The sequence below is a fragment of the Ranitomeya imitator genome, chromosome 4 (genome assembly GCF_032444005.1).
Source record: "Ranitomeya imitator isolate aRanImi1 chromosome 4, aRanImi1.pri, whole genome shotgun sequence".
Lineage (NCBI taxonomy): Eukaryota > Metazoa > Chordata > Amphibia > Anura > Dendrobatidae > Ranitomeya > Ranitomeya imitator.
In genome coordinates, this window is record NC_091285.1 from 294,742,353 (window position 1) to 294,761,189 (window position 18,837).

The following is an 18,837-nucleotide window of genomic DNA, read 5'->3' on the forward strand; positions in this document are numbered from 1 at the left end:
GGTGAATTGGAACGCGCGGGGTTAAAATTTCGCCTCACAATATAGCCTATGACGCTCTCGGGGTCAAGACGTGTGACTGTGCAAAATTTTGTGGCTGTAGCTGCGACGGTGCAGATGCCAATCCCGGACATACACACACACATACGCACACACACACACACACACCCACACACACACACACACACCCACACACACATTCAGCTTTATATAGTAGATGTTTGTTGTTTGCCTAATATGGTTTAATTTCATCTACTTTATAGCTTGTAATGATATATCCTATCTACTATGGGAGGAAGATATGATCCCCAACCCCTGATGCAGATGGGTAGTTTCCCTGTATATACAAGTTGTTTTGCTTTTACAGTTATTAGTGTTACTGTTGATACTAATGGTATATTTGTATGGAGTACATACAAGATGCCTTCTCTCCATTATCTTGTTGAGACATGAGTAATAATATTGCACCTGCTACTATAGTAGTGGCTTCATACAATGTTAAGGGCATAAGCTCACCGTGCAAAAGAAGTCAAATAATGAAACTTCTACATTTCAAAAAATCTAATATCCCTTTTATACAAGAAACATGTTTCAAAAAGTGAAAAGTTCCAGATATGTCCAGATCCTGGATCCTAAACCTGTTGGACCCTTGGAGAACTCTCTTCCCCTCCAGCAAAGCCTATACCTTCTTCTCCCCTCCTCATAATAGTTACCATAGAATTGACTACCTCTTAACACAAACATCAATTTTTTAATTGGTAAAATACGCAACGATAGATATTATCTCCCTCTCGGATCATGCCCCTATTTTCCTTGAGATGAGCATTTTATCTTTACCGTTGTCCGCTAAGTCCTGGACATTGAATGAAACTTTGCTCAACTCTAGTCTTCACTAGGGTTGAGTGACCTTGACCTTTTTAGAGTCGAGCCGTGTTTCGCGAAACCCGACTATCTTAAAAGACGAGTCGAGTGGAATCGGCCGATTATCGCGAAAAGTCGGGTATCGACCGAAACACGAAACCCAATGCAAGTCAATGGGGGAGCATAGTCGGCAGTGAGTGGAGGCCAGGAAAACACCTACACTGCCCATTTTAATGGCAAAAACATCCATTCTTGTTACAGAAGCTTGTCAATCGTAATTTACCTTATAATAATTGGAAGGCATTTGAAATTGGGGGTCATTTGGCTAAAGTTGTGGGGGGTAGGGCTGGTTCAAGTAATTAGTGGGCCCTGTAAATCTGGACCATGTCACGGCAGTGGAGCAGGGAGAGGTATTTCAACTTTGCAAGTGCTGTGATCCTGAGCAAGCAGGGGGGGCCCACTCGTTGGCATTGGCACCGGCACAGGGCCCCTCAAAGTACAACGGTGTGTTTGCACGGCGTGGGCGCCTCCCACCGGCAGCAACACTTTTGCGTACTATGAGAGGCCCTGTGCCAGTGACGTCGCCAACTAGTATTCCTCCCCCCACCTGATGAAGGAACCTGCACTTTCATCTGCACCTTCCTCTTTGTCCCCGTGTAAGGTGGTATGGTATGCGGGAAGAGGAACCTGACGTTCAGCAGGGTCACAATCTTCCTGTGTAGCGTGCACGGGGAATGTTGCGTTATGGGTCAATGTACCAGCAGACTCATCTATCACTGGCTGGGCAATGGGCAGGATGAGGAGGAAACACAGATATAGGCCCAAAGAATAAAGTGGGCTAAATGCAGTTCAAAATTGGTAACACAGGATTAACCAGGGGGCATTGCAGTGGAGGACAACTGGAATGAGAGGCTGACACAGAGAGTAGGCCCAAATCAGTAAGTAGTCGAAATGCAGTTCAAAATTGGCAACAGTAGTAAACAGGCGGCACAGCTTTGTTCAGTGGAGGAGAACAGCAAGGAGTGGCAGACACCGATAGTAGGCCCCAACCCAACTAGTAGGCCAAATGCAGTCTAACATTAACAACTACTTAACGAGAGCCTGAAAATGGAAGTTCAGGACAGGAAACCAGGAGAACAGCAAGGAGCGGCAGACACTGTTAGTAGGCCCCAAACCAACTAGTACGCCAAATGCAGTTGTTCCATTTAACAACTATTTAACAAGAGCCTGAAGATAGAAGCTCAGGAAAGGCAACCTGGAGAACACCTTGGAGCGGAAGACACCGTCTCTACAACCCAGACCCAACTTGTAGGCCTAATGCAGTGTTGTTTCAACAACTACTTAACGAGAGCTAGAAGACCGAAGCAATGGCGAGGAAACCTGGGGAACACCTTGGAGTGGAACACACCGTCTCTACACCCCATACCTAATTTGTAGGCCTAATGCAGTGTAGTTTGCAACAACTACTAAACGAGAGTAGGAAGATCGAAGCAATGTGGATGAAACCTGGGGAACACCTTGGAGTGTAACACACCGTCTCTCTACACCCCATACGCAATTTGTAGGCCTAATGCAGTGTAGTTTGCAACAACTAAACGAGAGTAGGAAGATCGAAGCAATGTGGACGAAACCTGGGGAACACCTTGGAGTGTAACACACCGTCTCTCTACACCCCATACCCAATTTGTAGGCCTAATGCAGTGTAGTTTGCAACAACTACTAAACGAGAGTAGGAAGATCGAAGCAATGTGGACGAAACCTGGGGAACACCTTGGAGTGTAACACACCGTCTCTCTACACCCCATACCCAATTTGTAGGCCTAATGCAGTGTAGTTTGCAACAACTACTAAACGAGAGTAGGAAGATCGAAGCAATGTGGACGAAACCTGGGGAACACCTTGGAGTGTAACACACCATCTCTCTACACCCCATACCCAATTTGTAGGCCTAATGCAGTGTAGTTTGCAACAACTACTAAACGAGAGTAGGAAGATCGAAGCAATGTGGACGAAACCTGGGGAACACCTTGGAGTGTAACACACCGTCTCTCTACACCCCATACCCAATTTGTAGGCCTAATGCAGTGTAGTTTGCAACAACTACTAAACGAGAGTAGGAAGATCGAAGCAATGTGGACGAAACCTGGGGAACACCTTGGAGTGTAACACACCGTCTCTCTACACCCCATACCCAATTTGTAGGCCTAATGCAGTGTAGTTTGCAACAACTACTAAACGAGAGTAGGAAGATTGAAGCAATGGAGAGGAAACCTGGGGCACACCTTGGGGCGGCAGACACCGTTAGTAGGCCCTACCAAAGTAGTAGCCCCAATGCAGTTTTCAAATTCCTAGAGGCTGAAAACAAGACTATTGACACTCTGCTTTTTTCAAAGGAGGACAGCTGTATTGAGTGGCGCAGACAGACACAGGTAGTAGGCCTTAAACCAAAAATGTGGCTCACTGCAGTTTAAAAAAGGTTACAGGGGTACACAGGCAGCATTGCTCTGGGCAGTGGAGGACAATTTTAATAGTGGACCGCAGACAGACTTTGTACGCCTACTATTAAAAAAAGGATGCTCTATGCAATTAAAAATAGGTTCCAGGGGTCCATGGGCAGCAGTGGTGTGGTCAGTGGACGAGTATTGGAAGGAGGGACCGCAGACAGGCGTAGTAGGCCTAACATAACAAAATTAGGCTGTAGGCACTTTAAAATTGGTTCCAGGGGTACACGGGCAGCAGTGGTGTGGTCAGCGGAGGAAAATTTGAATTAGGGACTGCAGACAGACTTTGTAGGCTGTCCCCTGTGGACCATGCATCCAACACATTAATCCAGTGCGCCGTAATGGACACGTAACTTTTTGTGGACATGCCTACTGGTCCATGCGTCTCTTGTCAGGTGCACCTTTCTACTGTTTGATTGCCTGAGTGCTATGACAATGCAGACTTTTTCATGCCGGTGGAGGGCTGGGATGGCTTTTCTCGCAAAAGAAATGTCGACTGGGTAGCTTGAACCGTGGTACAGCGTAGTTCATCTGGGCTTTCTAAATATAAAACAAAGAAAAAAAGGAGGCTCCATGCACTTTCAGCTGGGTTCCAGGGGTACACGGCCAGCATTGGTCTGGTCAGTGGAGAACTATTGGAAGGAAGGACCACAGATAGGCTTCGAAGGCCTAACATAATAAATTAGGGCTGTAGGCACTTTAACATTGGTTCCAGGGGTACACGGGCAGCAGTAGACTGGTCAGTGGAGGCCTAGTGGAAGGAGGGACTGCAGACAGGCTTCGAAGGCCTAACATAATAAATTAGGGCTGTAGGCACGTTAACATTGGTTCCAGGGGTACACGGGCAGCAGTAGACTGGTCAGTGGAGGCCTAGTGGAAGGAGGGACCGCAGACAGGCTTCGAAGGCCTAACATAATAAATTAGGGCTGTGGGCACTTTAACATTGGTTCCAGGGGTACACGGGCAGCAGTGGTCTGGTCAGTGGAGGAGTAGTAGAAAGAACGGACCACAGACAGGCTTCGAAGGCCTAACATAATAAAATTGGGCTGTAGGCACTTTATAATTGGTTCCAGGGGTACACGGGCAGCAGTCGTCTGGTCAGTGGAGGAGTAGTAGAAAGAAGGGACCGCAGACAGGTTTCAAAGGCCTAACATAATAAATTAGGGCTGTAGGCACTTTAACATTGGTTCCAGGGGTACACGGGCAGCAGTAGACTGGTCAGTGGAGGCCTAGTGGAAGGAGGGGCCGCAGGCAGGCTTTGAAGGCCTAACAAAAAAATTGGGCTGTAGGCACTTTTAAATAGGTTCCAGGGGTACACGGGCAGCAGTGGTCTGCTCAGTGGAGGAGTAGTAGAAAGAAGGGACCGCAGACATTCTTTGAAGGCCTAACATAATAAATTAGGGCTGTAGGCACTTTAACATTGGTTCCAGGGGTACACGGGCAGCAGTAGACTGGTCAGTGGAGGCCTAGTGGAAGGTGGGACCGCAGACAGGCTTCGAAGGCCTAACATAATAAATTAGGGCTGTAGGCACTTTAACATTGGTTCCAGGGGTACACTGCCAGCAGTAGACTGGTCAGTGGAGGCCTAGTGGAAGGAGGGACCGCAGACAGGCTTCGAAGGCCTAACATAATAAATTAGGGCTGTGGGCACTTTAACATTGGTTCCAGGGGTACACGGGCAGCAGTGGTCTGGTCAGTGGAGGAGTAGTAGAAAGAACGGACCGCAGACAGGCTTCGAAGGCCTAACATAATAAAATTGGGCTGTAGGCACATTATAATTGGTTCCAGGGGTGCACGGGCAGCAGTGGTCTGGTCAGTGGAGGAGTAGTAGAAAGAAGGGACCGCAGACAGGCTTCGAAGGCCTAACATAATAAATTAGGGCTGTAGGCACTTTAATATTGGTTCCAGGGGTACACTGGCAGCAGTAGACTGGTCAGTGGAGGCCTAGTGGAAGGAGGGACCGCAGACAGGCTTCGAAGGCCTAACATAAAAAAATTGGGCTGTAGGCACTTTTAAATAGGTCCCAGGGGTACACGGGCAGCAGTGGTCTGGTCAGTGGAGGAGTAGTAGAAAGAAGGGACCGCAGACAGGCTTCGAAGGCCTAACATAATAAATTAGGGCTGTAGGCACTTTAACATTGGTTCCAGGGGTACACGGGCAGCAGTAGACTGGTCAGTGGAGGCCTAGTGGAAGGAGGGACTGCAGACAGGCTTCGAAGGCCTAACATAATAAATTAGGGCTGTAGGCACTTTAACATTGGTTCCCGGGGTACACGGGCAGCAGTGGTCTGGTAAGTGGAGGAGTAGTAGAAAGAACGGACCGCAGACAGGCTTTGAAGGCCTAACATAAAAAAATTGGGCTGTAGGCACTTTTAAATAGGTTCCAGGGGTACACGGGCAGCAGTGGTCTGGTCAGTGGAGGAGTAGTAGAAAGAACCGACCGCAGACAGGCTTCGAAGGCCTAACATAATAAAATTGGGCTGTAGGCACTTTATAATTGGTTCCAGGGGTACACGGGCAGCAGTCGTCTGGTCAGTGGAGGAGTAGTAGAAAGAAGGGACCGCAGACAGGTTTCGAAGGCCTAACATAATAAATTAGGGCTGTAGGCACTTTAACATTGGTTCCAGGGGTACACGGGCAGCAGTGGTCTGGTCAGTGGAGGAGTAGTAGAAAGAAGGGACCGCAGACAGGCTTCGAAGGCCTAACATAATAAAATATGGCTGTATGCACTTTAGAATTGGTTCCAGGGGTGCACGGGCAGCAGTAGACAGGTCAGTGGAGGCCTAGTGGAAGGAGGGACCGCAGACAGGCTTCGAAGGCCTAACATAATAAATTAGGGCTGTAGGCACTTTGAATTCTCTTGCAGGGGTACACAGGCAGTGGGCACCATTGGTGTTGTCAGCGGCGGCCGATTGTAATGAGTGTCTGCCAGTTAGTAGTCCCAAAAAATCAATACATGTTAATGTCTCGCATTACAACAAAAAGAAAAACCAAAAGGGTGCAATCATTAGGTACAGGGTTGGGCTCCTCTGCGTAGTTTCAGACCTAGTAATTTTGCACAAAGTATTTACTTGGGTAAATATAGGACACTGCCCCTGACTATGTTAAGTACCATCATACATGTCAACACAATGGTATTGTCAGTGGCAGTAATTTAGGGATGTCCTCGCATAGACTAAACATAGGTGTAACTGTGAGAGATAATTGTGCAAGTGGTAGAGCAATGTTTGAGCTAGGGGTGGGTGAACTCTCTTGTGGCCAGCGGTACATGCCCAGGGCCCCTCATGTTACAACAGTGTGTCTGACGTTGGGTGCGCACCACCACCGCCAGAGACACTTTATTGTACTATGAGGGACCCAGTGGCAGTGCCGTAGACCAAAAGCGGGCACACCCACCTCTTCAGACAAACAGCACTCTCACGGGTGCTTGCGCCAAGTGGCGATACCACGGCCCCGTGTGGGGAGTTTGGCCATTTAGGGAGGTGTAACCATGTCGTATGCTGGACAATCAGCTGCTGCAAATTACAAGATTGGTAAAGTCATTCAGAGTAGTCCACAGGCAATACCTTTTCATAGGAAAGCTAGGTGTCGGCCGGGCAAGGTGGGGCACAAGAATTCGATATCCAGTTGTGGTTCATTTTAATGAAGGTTAGATCATCAACATTTTGGGTGGCCAGACAAGTCATTTTTTCGGTTAATATTGAACCTGCAGCACTGAATACTGAATTCTGATAGGACACTAGCTGCCGGGCAAACAAGCTTCTGCAATGCATATTCTGCCAATTCTGGCCAGGTGTCTAATTTGGATGCCCAGTAATCAAATGGGAATGACGGTTGAGGTAGAACATCGATAAGTGATGAAAAATAGTTAGTAACCATACTAGACAAATGTTGTCTCCTGTCACTTTGAATTGATGCAGCAGTACCTGTCCTGTCTGCGGTCATAGCAAAATCACTCCACAACCTGGTCAGAAAACCCCTCTGTCCAATGCCACTTCGGATTTCTGCACCTCTAACACTTCTGTTCTGCTGCCCCCTGCTGCTCGTGTGAGAACGATCACAGGCGCTGTGTGCTGGGAATGCCTGAAGCAAACGGTCAACAAGAGTTGATTGTTTGGTTGCTAATATTAGTTCCAAGTTCTCATGTGGCATAATATTTTGCAATTTGCCTTTATAGCGAGGATCAAGGTGGCAGGCCAACCAGTAATCGTCATCGTTCATCATTTTAGTAATGCATGTGTCCCTTGTGAGGATACGTAAGGCATAATCCGCCATGTGGGCCAAACTTCCAGTTGTCAAATCAGCGGTTGTGTTTGGTTGAGGGGCCGTTTCAGGCAAATCTACGTCACTTGTGTCCCTCAAAAAACCAGAACCCGGCCTTGCCACGCCACCAATTTCCAGTGGCCCCGGAAAAGCTTCCTCATTAAACTCATCCCCATCATCCTCCTCGTCCTCCTCCTCTTCGCCCGCTACCTCGTCCTGTACACTGCCCTGACCAGACAATGGCTGACTGTCATCAAGGCTTTCCTCTTCCTCTGCTGCAGACGCCTGATTTTTTATGTGCGTCAAACTTTGCATCAGCAGACGCATTAGCGGAATGCTCATGCTTATTATGGCGTTGTCTGCACTAACCAGCCGTGTGCATTCCTCAAAACACTGAAGGACTTGACACGTCTTGTATCTTCGACCACTGCACACCAGACAACTCCATGTCTGCCATCCTACTGCCTGCCCGTGTATGCGTATCCTCCCACAAAAACATTACAGCCCGCCTCTGTTCGCACAGTCTCTGAAGCATGTGCAGTGTTGAGTTCCACCTTGCTGCAACGTCTATGATTAGGCGATGCTGGGGAAGGTTCAAAGACCGCTGATAGGTCTGCATACGGCTGGAGTGTACGGGCGAACGGCGGATATGTGAGCAAAGTCCGCGCACTTTGAGGAGCAGGTCGGATAACCCCGAATAAGTTTTCAGGAAGCACTGCACCACCAGGTTTAAGGTGTGAGCCAGGCAAGGAATGTGTTTCAGTTGGGAAAGGGAGATGGCAGCCATGAAATTCCTTCCGTTATCACTCACTACCTTGCCTGTTGTGAATTCTGTGGCAGAGCTCCCTCTTGTGGTCACAAGTGGTACTTCGGCTGATTCTCTCTGGGAGCTTCCGTTTGTGGAGGAAACTGGTACTGCTGCTTCTGAGTTTCCTCCCTCAGGTGATCTGGTGAGGTCGTTAGGTGCTTCTCTACTTAACCCCACCTAATGCTTTGATTCATGCTTCCTGTCAATGTTCCAGTGTTGGACTTGTGTTTCTCTGGATCATTCCTGTGGCCTGCTGCTCTGCATAGCTAAGTGCTTCTTTGCTATTTGTTGCTATTTTTTCTGTCCAGCTTGTCTATTTGTTTTGCTGGAAGCTCTGGGACGCAGAGGGTGTGCCTCCGTGCCGTTAGTTCGGTACGGAGGGTCTTTTTGCCCCTTTGCGTGGTTTTCTTTAGGGTTTTGTGTAGACCGCAAAGTTATCTTTCCTATCCTCGTTCTGTCTAGAATATCAGGCTTCACTTTGCTGAATCTATTTCATCCCTGCGTTTGTCTTTTCATCTTACTCACAGTCATTATATGTGGGGGGCTGCCTTTTCCTTTGGGGTATTTCTCTGAGGCAAGGTAGGCTTATTTTTTCTATCTTCAGGCTAGTTAGTTTCTCAGGCTGTGCCGAGCTGCATAGGTAGGGTTAGGCGCAATCCACGGCTGCCTTTAGTTGTGTTTGGAGAGGATCAGGGATTGCGGTCTGCAGAGTTCCCACGTCTCAGAGCTCGTTCTATTATTTTGGGTTATTGTCAGATCACTGTATGTGCTCTGACCTCCATGTCCATTGTGATACTGAATTGCCTCTCACAACAGTACAGGAAGCAAAAAGTACTAATGATTCTCAATAGAGGGAAAAAAGAAGTTCTGAGACCATTTTTTTTTCTTGGCTTTGTGTTTTGTCTTTTTTTTCCCCTAGACATTTGGGTGGTTCAGTACACAGGTGTAGCGATGGACATTAGAAGTCTGTCTTCATTTGTGGATCAGCTCTTGGCAAGAGTACAAAAGATTCAAAACACTATTGATCAGAAATCTATGTTAGAACCAAGAATTCCTATTCCTGATTTGTTTTTTGGAGATAGAACTAAGTTTCTGAGTTTCAAAAATAATTGTAAGTTATTTCTGGCCTTGAAACCTCGTTCCTCTGGTGATCCAGTTCAACAGGTTTTGATTATTATTTCTTTTTTGCGCGGTGACCCTCAGGACTGGGCATTTTCTCTTGCGCCAGGAGATCCTGCATTGAGTAATATCAATGCGTTTTTCCTGGCGCTCGGATTGCTGTACGATGAGCCTAATTCAGTGGATCAGGCAGAAAAGAATTTGCTGGCTCTTTGTCAGGGTCAGGATGAGATAGAGGTATATTGCCAGAAATTTAGAAAATGGTCAGTGCTCACTCAATGGAATGAATCTGCGCTGGCAGCTATGTTCAGAAAGGGTCTCTCTGAAGCCCTTAAGGATGTCATGGTGGGATTTCCTATGCCTGCTGGTTTGAATGAGTCTATGTCTTTGGCTATTCAGATCGGTCGACGCGTGCGTGAGCGTAAATCTGTGCACCATTTGGCGGTATTACTTGAGCTTAAACCTGAGCCTATGCAGTGCGATAGGACTTTGACCAGAGTTGAACAGCAAGAACACAGACGTCTGAATGGGCTGTGTTTCTACTGTGGTGATTCCACTCATGCCATCTCTGATTGTCCTAAGCGCACTAAGCGGTTCGCTAGGTCTGCCACCATTGGTACGGTACAGTCAAAATTTCTTCTGTCCGTTACCTTGATCTGCTCTTTGTCATCATATTCTGTCATGGCGTTTGTGGATTCAGGCGCTGCTCTGAATTTGATGGACTTGGAATATGCTAAGCGTTGTGGGTTTTTCTTGGAGCCCTTGCAGTGTCCTATTCCATTGAGAGGTATTGATGCTACGCCTTTGGCCAAGAATAAGCCTCAGTATTGGACCCAGCTGACCATGTGCATGGCTCCTGCACATCAGGAGGATATTCGCATTCTGGTGTTGCATAATCTGCATGATGTGGTCGTGTTGGGGTTGCCATGGCTACAAGCCCATAATCCAGTATTGGATTGGAAATCCATGTCGGTGTCCAGCTGGGGTTGTCAGGGGGTACATGGTGATGTTCCATTTTTGTCAATTTCGTCATCCACCCCTTCTGAGGTTCCAGAGTTCTTGTCTGATTACCGGGATGTATTTGATGAGCCCAAGTCCGATGCCCTACCTCCGCATAGGGATTGTGATTGTGCTATCAATTTGATTCCTGGTGGTAAATTCCCAAAAGGTCGACTGTTTAATTTATCCGTGCCTGAGCACACCGCTATGCGCAGTTATGTGAAGGAATCCCTGGAGAAGGGGCATATTCGCCCGTCATCGTCGCCATTAGGAGCAGGGTTCTTTTTTGTAGCCAAAAAGGATGGTTCGCTGAGACCTTGTATAGATTATCGCCTTCTTAATAAGATCACTGTTAAATTTCAGTACCCCTTGCCTTTGTTATCTGATTTGTTTGCTCGGATTAAGGGGGCTAGTTGGTTCACCAAGATTGATCTTCGTGGTGCGTATAATCTGGTGCGAATCAGGCGAGGCGATGAATGGAAAGCTGCATTTAATACGCCCGAGGGTCATTTTGAGTATCTAGTGATGCCATTCGGACTTGCCAATGCTCCATCAGTGTTTCAGTCCTTTATGCATGACATCTTCCGAGAGTACCCGGATAAATTCCTGATTGTGTACTTGGATGACATTTTGATCTTCTCGGATGATTGGGAGTCTCATGTGAAACAGGTCAGAACAGTTTTTCAGGTCCTGCGTGCTAACTCTTTGTTTGTGAAGGGATCAAAGTGTCTCTTTGGTGTGCAGAAGGTTTCATTTTTGGGGTTCATCTTTTCCCCTTCTACTATCGAGATGGATCCTGTTAAGGTCCAAGCCATCCATGATTGGACTCAGCCGACATCTCTGAAAAGTCTGCAAAAGTTCCTGGGCTTTGCTAACTTTTATCGTCGCTTCATCTGCAATTTTTCTAGTATTGCCAAACCATTGACCGATTTGACCAAGAAGGGTGCTGATTTGGTCAATTGGTCTTCTGCTGCTGTGGAAGCTTTTCAAGAGTTGAAGCGTCGTTTTTCTTCTGCCCCTGTGTTGTGTCAACCAGATGTTTCGCTTCCGTTCCAGGTCGAGGTTGATGCTTCTGAGATTGGAGCAGGGGCTATTTTGTCGCAGAGAGGTTCTGATTGTTCAGTGATGAAACCATGCGCTTTTTTTTCCAGGAAGTTTTCACCTGCTGAGCGGAATTATGATGTGGGCAACCGAGAGTTGCTGGCCATGAAGTGGGCATTCGAGGAGTGGCGTCATTGGCTTGAAGGAGCTAAGCATCGCGTGGTGGTATTGACTGATCATAAGAACCTGACTTATCCCGAGTCTGCTAAGTGTTTGAATCCTAGACAGGCTCGTTGGTCACTGTTTTTCGCCCGTTTTGACTTTGTGATTTCGTACCTTCCGGGCTCTAAAAATGTGAAGGCGGATGCTCTGTCTAGGAGTTTTGTGCCCGACTCTCCGGGTTTATCTGAGCCGGCGGGTATCCTCAAGGAAGGAGTAATTGTGTCTGCCATCTCCCCTGATTTGCGGCGGGTGCTGCAAAAATTTCAGGCTAATAAACCTGATCGTTGTCCAGCGGAGAAACTGTTTGTCCCGGATAGGTGGACAAATAAAGTGATCTCTGAGGTTCATTGTTCGGTGTTGGCTGGTCATCCTGGAATCTTTGGTACCAGAGAGTTAGTGGCTAGATCCTTTTGGTGGCCGTCTCTGTCGCGGGATGTGCGTTCTTTTGTGCAGTCCTGTGGGATTTGTGCTCGGGCTAAGCCCTGCTGTTCTCGTGCCAGTGGGTTGCTTTTGCCCTTGCCGGTCCCGAAGAGACCTTGGACACATATCTCTATGGATTTTATTTCAGATCTTCCCGTCTCTCAAAAGATGTCAGTCATTTGGGTGGTCTGTGATCGCTTTTCTAAGATGGTCCATCTGGTACCCTTGTCCAAGTTGCCTTCCTCCTCTGATTTGGTGCCATTGTTCTTCCAGCATGTGGTTCGTTTGCATGGCATTCCAGAGAATATCGTTTCTGACAGAGGTTCCCAGTTTGTTTCGAGGTTTTGGCGAGCCTTTTGTGGTAGGATGGGCATTGACTTGTCTTTTTCCTCGGCTTTTCATCCTCAGACTAATGGCCAGACCGAACGAACCAATCAGACCTTGGAAACCTATCTGAGATGCTTTGCTTCTGCCGATCAGGATGACTGGGTGTCCTTTTTGCCTTTGGCTGAGTTCGCCCTTAATAATCGGGCCAGCTCGGCTACCTTGGTTTCACCATTTTTCTGCAATTCTGGGTTCCATCCTCGTTTCTCTTCAGGACAGGTTGAGTCTTCGGACTGTCCTGGTGTGGATACTGTGGTGGACAGGTTGCAGCAGATTTGGACTCATGTAGTGGACAATTTGACCTTGTCCCAGGAGAAGGCTCAACGTTTCGCTAATCGCAGACGCCGTGTGGGTCCCCGACTTCGTGTTGGGGATCTGGTTTGGTTATCTTCTCGTCATATTCCTATGAAGGTTTCCTCTCCGAAGTTTAAACCTCGTTTCATTGGTCCTTATAGGATTTCTGAGGTTATTAATCCTGTGTCTTTTCGTCTGACCCTCCCAGATTCTTTTTTCATACATAACGTCTTCCATAGGTCATTGTTGCGGAGATACGTGGCACATATGGTTCCATCTGTTGACCCTCCTGCCCCGGTATTGGTGGAGGGGGAATTGGAGTATATTGTGGAGAAGATTTTGGATTCTCGTGTTTCAAGACGGAAACTCCAGTATCTGGTTAAATGGAAGGGTTATGCTCAGGAGGATAATTCCTGGGTTTTTGCCTCTGATGTCCATGCTCCCGATCTTGTTCGTGCCTTTCATGTGGCTCATCCTGGTCGGCCTGGGGGCTCTGGTGAGGGTTCCGTGACCCCTCCTCAAGGGGGGGGTACTGTTGTGAATTCTGTGGCAGAGCTCCCTCCTGTGGTCACAAGTGGTACTTCGGCTGATTCTCTCTGGGAGCTTCCGTTTGTGGAGGAAACTGGTACTGCTGCTTCTGAGTTTCCTCCCTCAGGTGATCTGGTGAGGTCGTTAGGTGCTTCTCTACTTAACCCCACCTAATGCTTTGATTCATGCTTCCTGTCAATGTTCCAGTGTTGGACTTGTGTTTCTCTGGATCATTCCTGTGGCCTGCTGCTCTGCATAGCTAAGTGCTTCTTTGCTATTTGTTGCTATTTTTTCTGTCCAGCTTGTCTATTTGTTTTGCTGGAAGCTCTGGGACGCAGAGGGTGTGCCTCCGTGCCGTTAGTTCGGTACGGAGGGTCTTTTTGCCCCTTTGCGTGGTTTTCTTTAGGGTTTTGTGTAGACCGCAAAGTTATCTTTCCTATCCTCGTTCTGTCTAGAATATCGGGCCTCACTTTGCTGAATCTATTTCATCCCTGCGTTTGTCTTTTCATCTTACTCACAGTCATTATATGTGGGGGGCTGCCATTTCCTTTGGGGTATTTCTCTGAGGCAAGGTAGGCTTATTTTTTCTATCTTCAGGCTAGTTAGTTTCTCAGGCTGTGCCGAGTTGCATAGGTAGCGTTAGGCGCAATCCACGGCTGCCTTTAGTTGTGTTTGGAGAGGTTCAGGGATTGCGGTCTGCAGAGTTCCCACGTCTCAGAGCTCGTTCTATTATTTTGGGTTATTGTCAGATCACTGTATGTGCTCTGACCTCCATGTCCATTGTGATACTGAATTGCCTCTCACAACACTTGCCTGCCTCAAGATCTACTGTGCCCAGCCACGACTGCGTTTCTTTCTGCAAGAACTCGGACAGAACTTCCGCGGTGTGTCTGTTGTCGCCCAAACACTTCATAGCCAATACAGCCTGCTGACGCTTGCCAGTAGCTGCCCCATAATGGGACAACTGGTGTGCAACAGTGGCAGCTGCGGATGGAGTGATTGGGCGACTGCGATCTGTGGACGAGCTCTTGCTTCTGCAGGAGGACGAGGAGGAGGAGGAGGGGGTGCGAACGCCTACAGCCAACTGTTTCCTAGACCGTGGGCTAGGCAGAACTGTCCCGAAATTGCTGTCACCTGTGGACCCTGCATCCACCACATTCACCCAGTGTGCAGTGATGGACACGTAACGTCCCTGGCCATGCCTACTGGTCCATGCATCTGTTGTCAGGTGCACCTTTGTACTCACAGATTGCCTGAGTGCATGGACGATGCGCTCTTTAACATGCTGGTGGAGGGCTGAGATGGCTTTTCTCGAAAAGAAGTGTCGACTGGGTAGCTCGTAGCGTGGTACAGCGTAGTCCATCAGGGCTTTGAAAGCTTCACTTTCAACTAACCGGTAGGGCATCATCTCTAACGAGATTAGTCTAGCTATGTGGGCGTTCAAACCCTGTGAACGCGGATGCGAGGATAAGTACTTCCTTTTTCTAACCAGAGTCTCATGTAGGGTGAGCTGGACTGGAGAGCTGGAGATCGTGGAACTAGCGGGTGTGCCGGTGGACATTGCAGACTGAGAGACGGTTGGAGACGGTATTGTTTCCGCCTGTGCCCTAGATGCAGTGTTTCCTACTACGAAACTGGTGATTCCCTGACCCTGACTGCTTTGGCCTGGCAAAGAAACCTGCACAGATACTGCAGGTGGTGCGGAAAATGGTGGCCTTACAGTGATGGCAGGGATGTTGCATTGGTGAGTAGCTTCATTGGCCGAGGGTGCTACAACCTTAAGGGACGTTTGGTAGTTAGTCCAGGCTTGCAAATGCATGGTGGTTAAATGTCTATGCATGCAACTTGTATTCAGACTTTTCAGATTCTGACCTTTGCTTAAGGTAGTTGAACATTTTTGGCAGATGACTTTGTGCGGATCAATTGGATGTTGTTTAAAAAAGTGCCAGACTGCACTCTTTCTACCATCGGATACCTTTTCAGGCATTGCAGACTGAGCTTTAACCGGATGGACACGCTGTCCTCCAACAGTTTTTGGCTTTGCCACGCGTTTTGGGCCAGATACGGGCCCGGCAGATGGAACCTGTTGCAATGTTGATGCCTGCTGCGGCCCCTCCTCCTCCGCTTCAGAACTACTGCCGCCTGCACCCTGTTCCCCCAATGGCTGCCAATCGGGGTCAACAACTGGGTCATCTATAACCTCCTCTTCTAGCTCGTGCGCAACTTCATCTGTGTCACCGTGTAAGTCGGTGGTAGAGCCTTCGTGACGGGGCAACATAGTCTCATCAGGGTCTGATTCTGGATCAGTACCCTGCGAGGGCAATGTTGTGGTCTGAGTCAAAGGACCAGCATAGTAGTCTGGCTGTGGCTGTGTATCAGTGCACTCCATGTCAGACTCAACTTGTAATGGGCATGGCCTGTTAACTGCTTCACTTTCTAAGCCAGGGACGGTATGTGTAAAGAGCTCCATGGAGTAACCCGTTGTGTCGCCTGCTGCATCCTTCTCTGTTGTTGTTTTTGCTGAAGAGGACAAGGAAGCGACTTGTCCCTGACCGTGAACATCCACTAACGACGCGCTGCTTTTACATTTACCAGTTTCAAAAGAGGAGGCAAAAGAGCTAGAGGCTGAGTCAGCAAGGTAAGCCAAAACTTGCTCTTGCTGCTCCGGCTTTAAAAGCGGTTTTCCTACTCCCAGAAAAGGGAGCGTTCGAGGCCTTCTGTAGCCAGACGACGAACCTGGCTCCACAGCTCCAGGCTTAGGTGCAATATTTTTTTTCCCACGACCACCTGATGCTCCACTACCACTGCCATCATTACCAGCTGACAATGAACGCCCACGGCCACGACCTCTTCCACCAGACTTCCTCATTGTTTTAAAAACGTAACCAAAGTAACGGTATTTGTTGCTGTCAAACAACTTACACGGTGAGCTATAACTTCAGTATGATTTAGATATCCCTTTACAGGTGGGTGAGACCGCAAGGAAAATCAGGCACAATGTTACACACTCTGTTTTCGGTGGCACCAAATGAGAGAGATGCCACACACGCAGGACTGTCACTCAAGCAGAAATGTCAATACTGTTCTCCCACTTTTTTTTTTTATTTGTTCAGGGAGAATTTAGAAACCAAATAAAAAAAAATAGGCTTTCTATGGCCCACTATTTGAGAGAGAGAGATGGCACACCCACGAGTCAAGACTGTCACACAAGCAGAAAGGGCAATATTAATCTCCCACTGATTTTTTTTTTTTCAGGGAGACTTTAGAAACAAAATAAAATAAAGTGATTTTTTTCAGGAAGAATTTAGAAACCAAATAAAATAAAATGATTTTTTCAGGGAGAATTTAGAAACCAAATAAAAAAAAATAGCCTTTCTATGGCCCAGTGCCCACTATTTGAGAGATAGAGATGGCACCCCCAGGAGTCAAGACTGGCACACAAGCAGAAAGGGCAATATTAATCTCCCACTGATTTCTTTTTGATTTTTTCATGGAGAATTTAGAAACACAATAAAAAAATAGGCTTTCTATGGCCCAGTGCCCACTATTTGAGAGAGAGAGATGGCACACCCAGGAGTCAAGACTGGCACACAAGCAGAAAGGGCAATATTAATCTCCCACTGTTTTTTTTTTCAAGGAGACTTTAGAAACAAAATAAAATAAAATGATTTTTTCAGGAAGAATTTAGAAACCAAATAAAATAAAATGATTTTTTCAGGGAGAATTTAGAAACTACATAAAAAAAAATAGCCTTTCTATGGCCCAGTGCCCACTATTTGAGAGAGAGAGATGGCACACCCAGGAGTCAAGACTGGCACACAAGCAGAAAGGGCAATATTAATCTCCCACTGATTTTTTTTTTTCAGGGAGACTTTAGAAACAAAATAAAATAAAATGATTTTTTCAGGAAGAATTTAGAAACCAAATAAAATAAAATGATTTTTTCAGGGAGAATTTAGAAACCAAATAAAAAAAAATAGCCTTTCTATGGCCCAGTGCCCACTATTTGAGAGAGAGAGATGGCACACCCAGGAGTCAAGACTGGCACACAAGCAGAAAGGGCAACATTAATCTCCCACTGATTTTTTTTTTTTTTCAGGGAGACTTTAGAAACAAAATAAAATACAATGATTTTTTCAGGAAGAATTTAGAAACCAAATAAAATAAAATGATTTTTTCAGGGAGAATTTAGAAACCAAATTTAAAAAAAATAGCCTTTCTATGGCCCAGTGCCCACTATTTGAGAGAGAGAGATGGCACACCCAGGAGTCAAGACTGGCACACAAGCAGAAAGGGCAATATTAATCTCCCACTGATTATTTTTTTTCAGGGAGACTTTAGAAACAAAATAAAATAAAATGATTTTTTCAGGAAGAATTTAGAAACCAAATAAAATAAAATGATTTTTTCAGGGAGAATTTAGAAACCAAATAAAAAAAAATAGCCTTTCTATGGCCCACTATTTGAGAGAGAGAGATGGCACACCCAGGAGTCAAGACTGGCACACAAGCAGAAAGGGCAATATTAATCTCCCACTGATTTTCTTTTTTTTTTTTTTCAGGGAGACTTTAGAAACAAAATAAAATAAAATGATTTTTTCAGGAAGAATTTAGAAACCAAATAAAATAAAATGATTTTTTCAGGGAGAATTTAGAAACCAAATAAAAAAAAATAGCATTTCTATGGCCCACTATTTGAGAGAGAGAGAGAGATGGCACACCCAGGAGTCAAGACTGGCACACAAGCAAAAAGGGCAATATTAATCTCCCACTGATTTCTTTTTGATTTTTTCAGGGAAAATTTAGAAACACAATAAAAAAAATGGCTTTCTATGGCCCAGTGCCCACTATTTGAGAGAGAGAGATGGCACACCCAGGAGTCAAGACTGGCACACAAGCAGAAAGGGCAATATTAATCTCCCACTGATTTTTTTTTTGTTTTTCAGTGAGACTTTAGAAACAAAATAAAATAAAATGATTTTTTCAGGAAGAATTTAGAAACCAAATAAAATAAAATGATTTTTTCAGGGCGAATTTAGAAACCAAATAACAAAACAAATAGCCTTTCTATGGCCCAGTGCCCACTATTTGAGAGAGAGATGGCACACCCAGGAGTCAAGACTGGCACACAAGCAGAAAGGGCAATATTAATCTCCCACTGATTTTTTTTTTTTTTTCAGGGAGACTTTAGAAACAAAATAAAATAAAATGATTTTTTCAGGAAGAATTTAGAAACCAAATAAAATAAAATGATTTTTTCAGGGAGAATTTAGAAACCAAATAAAGAAAAATAGCCTTTCTATGGCCCAGTGCCCACTATTTGAGAGAGAGAGATGGCACACCCAGGAGTCAAGACTGGCACACAAGCAGAAAGGGCAATATTAATCGCCCACTGATTTTTT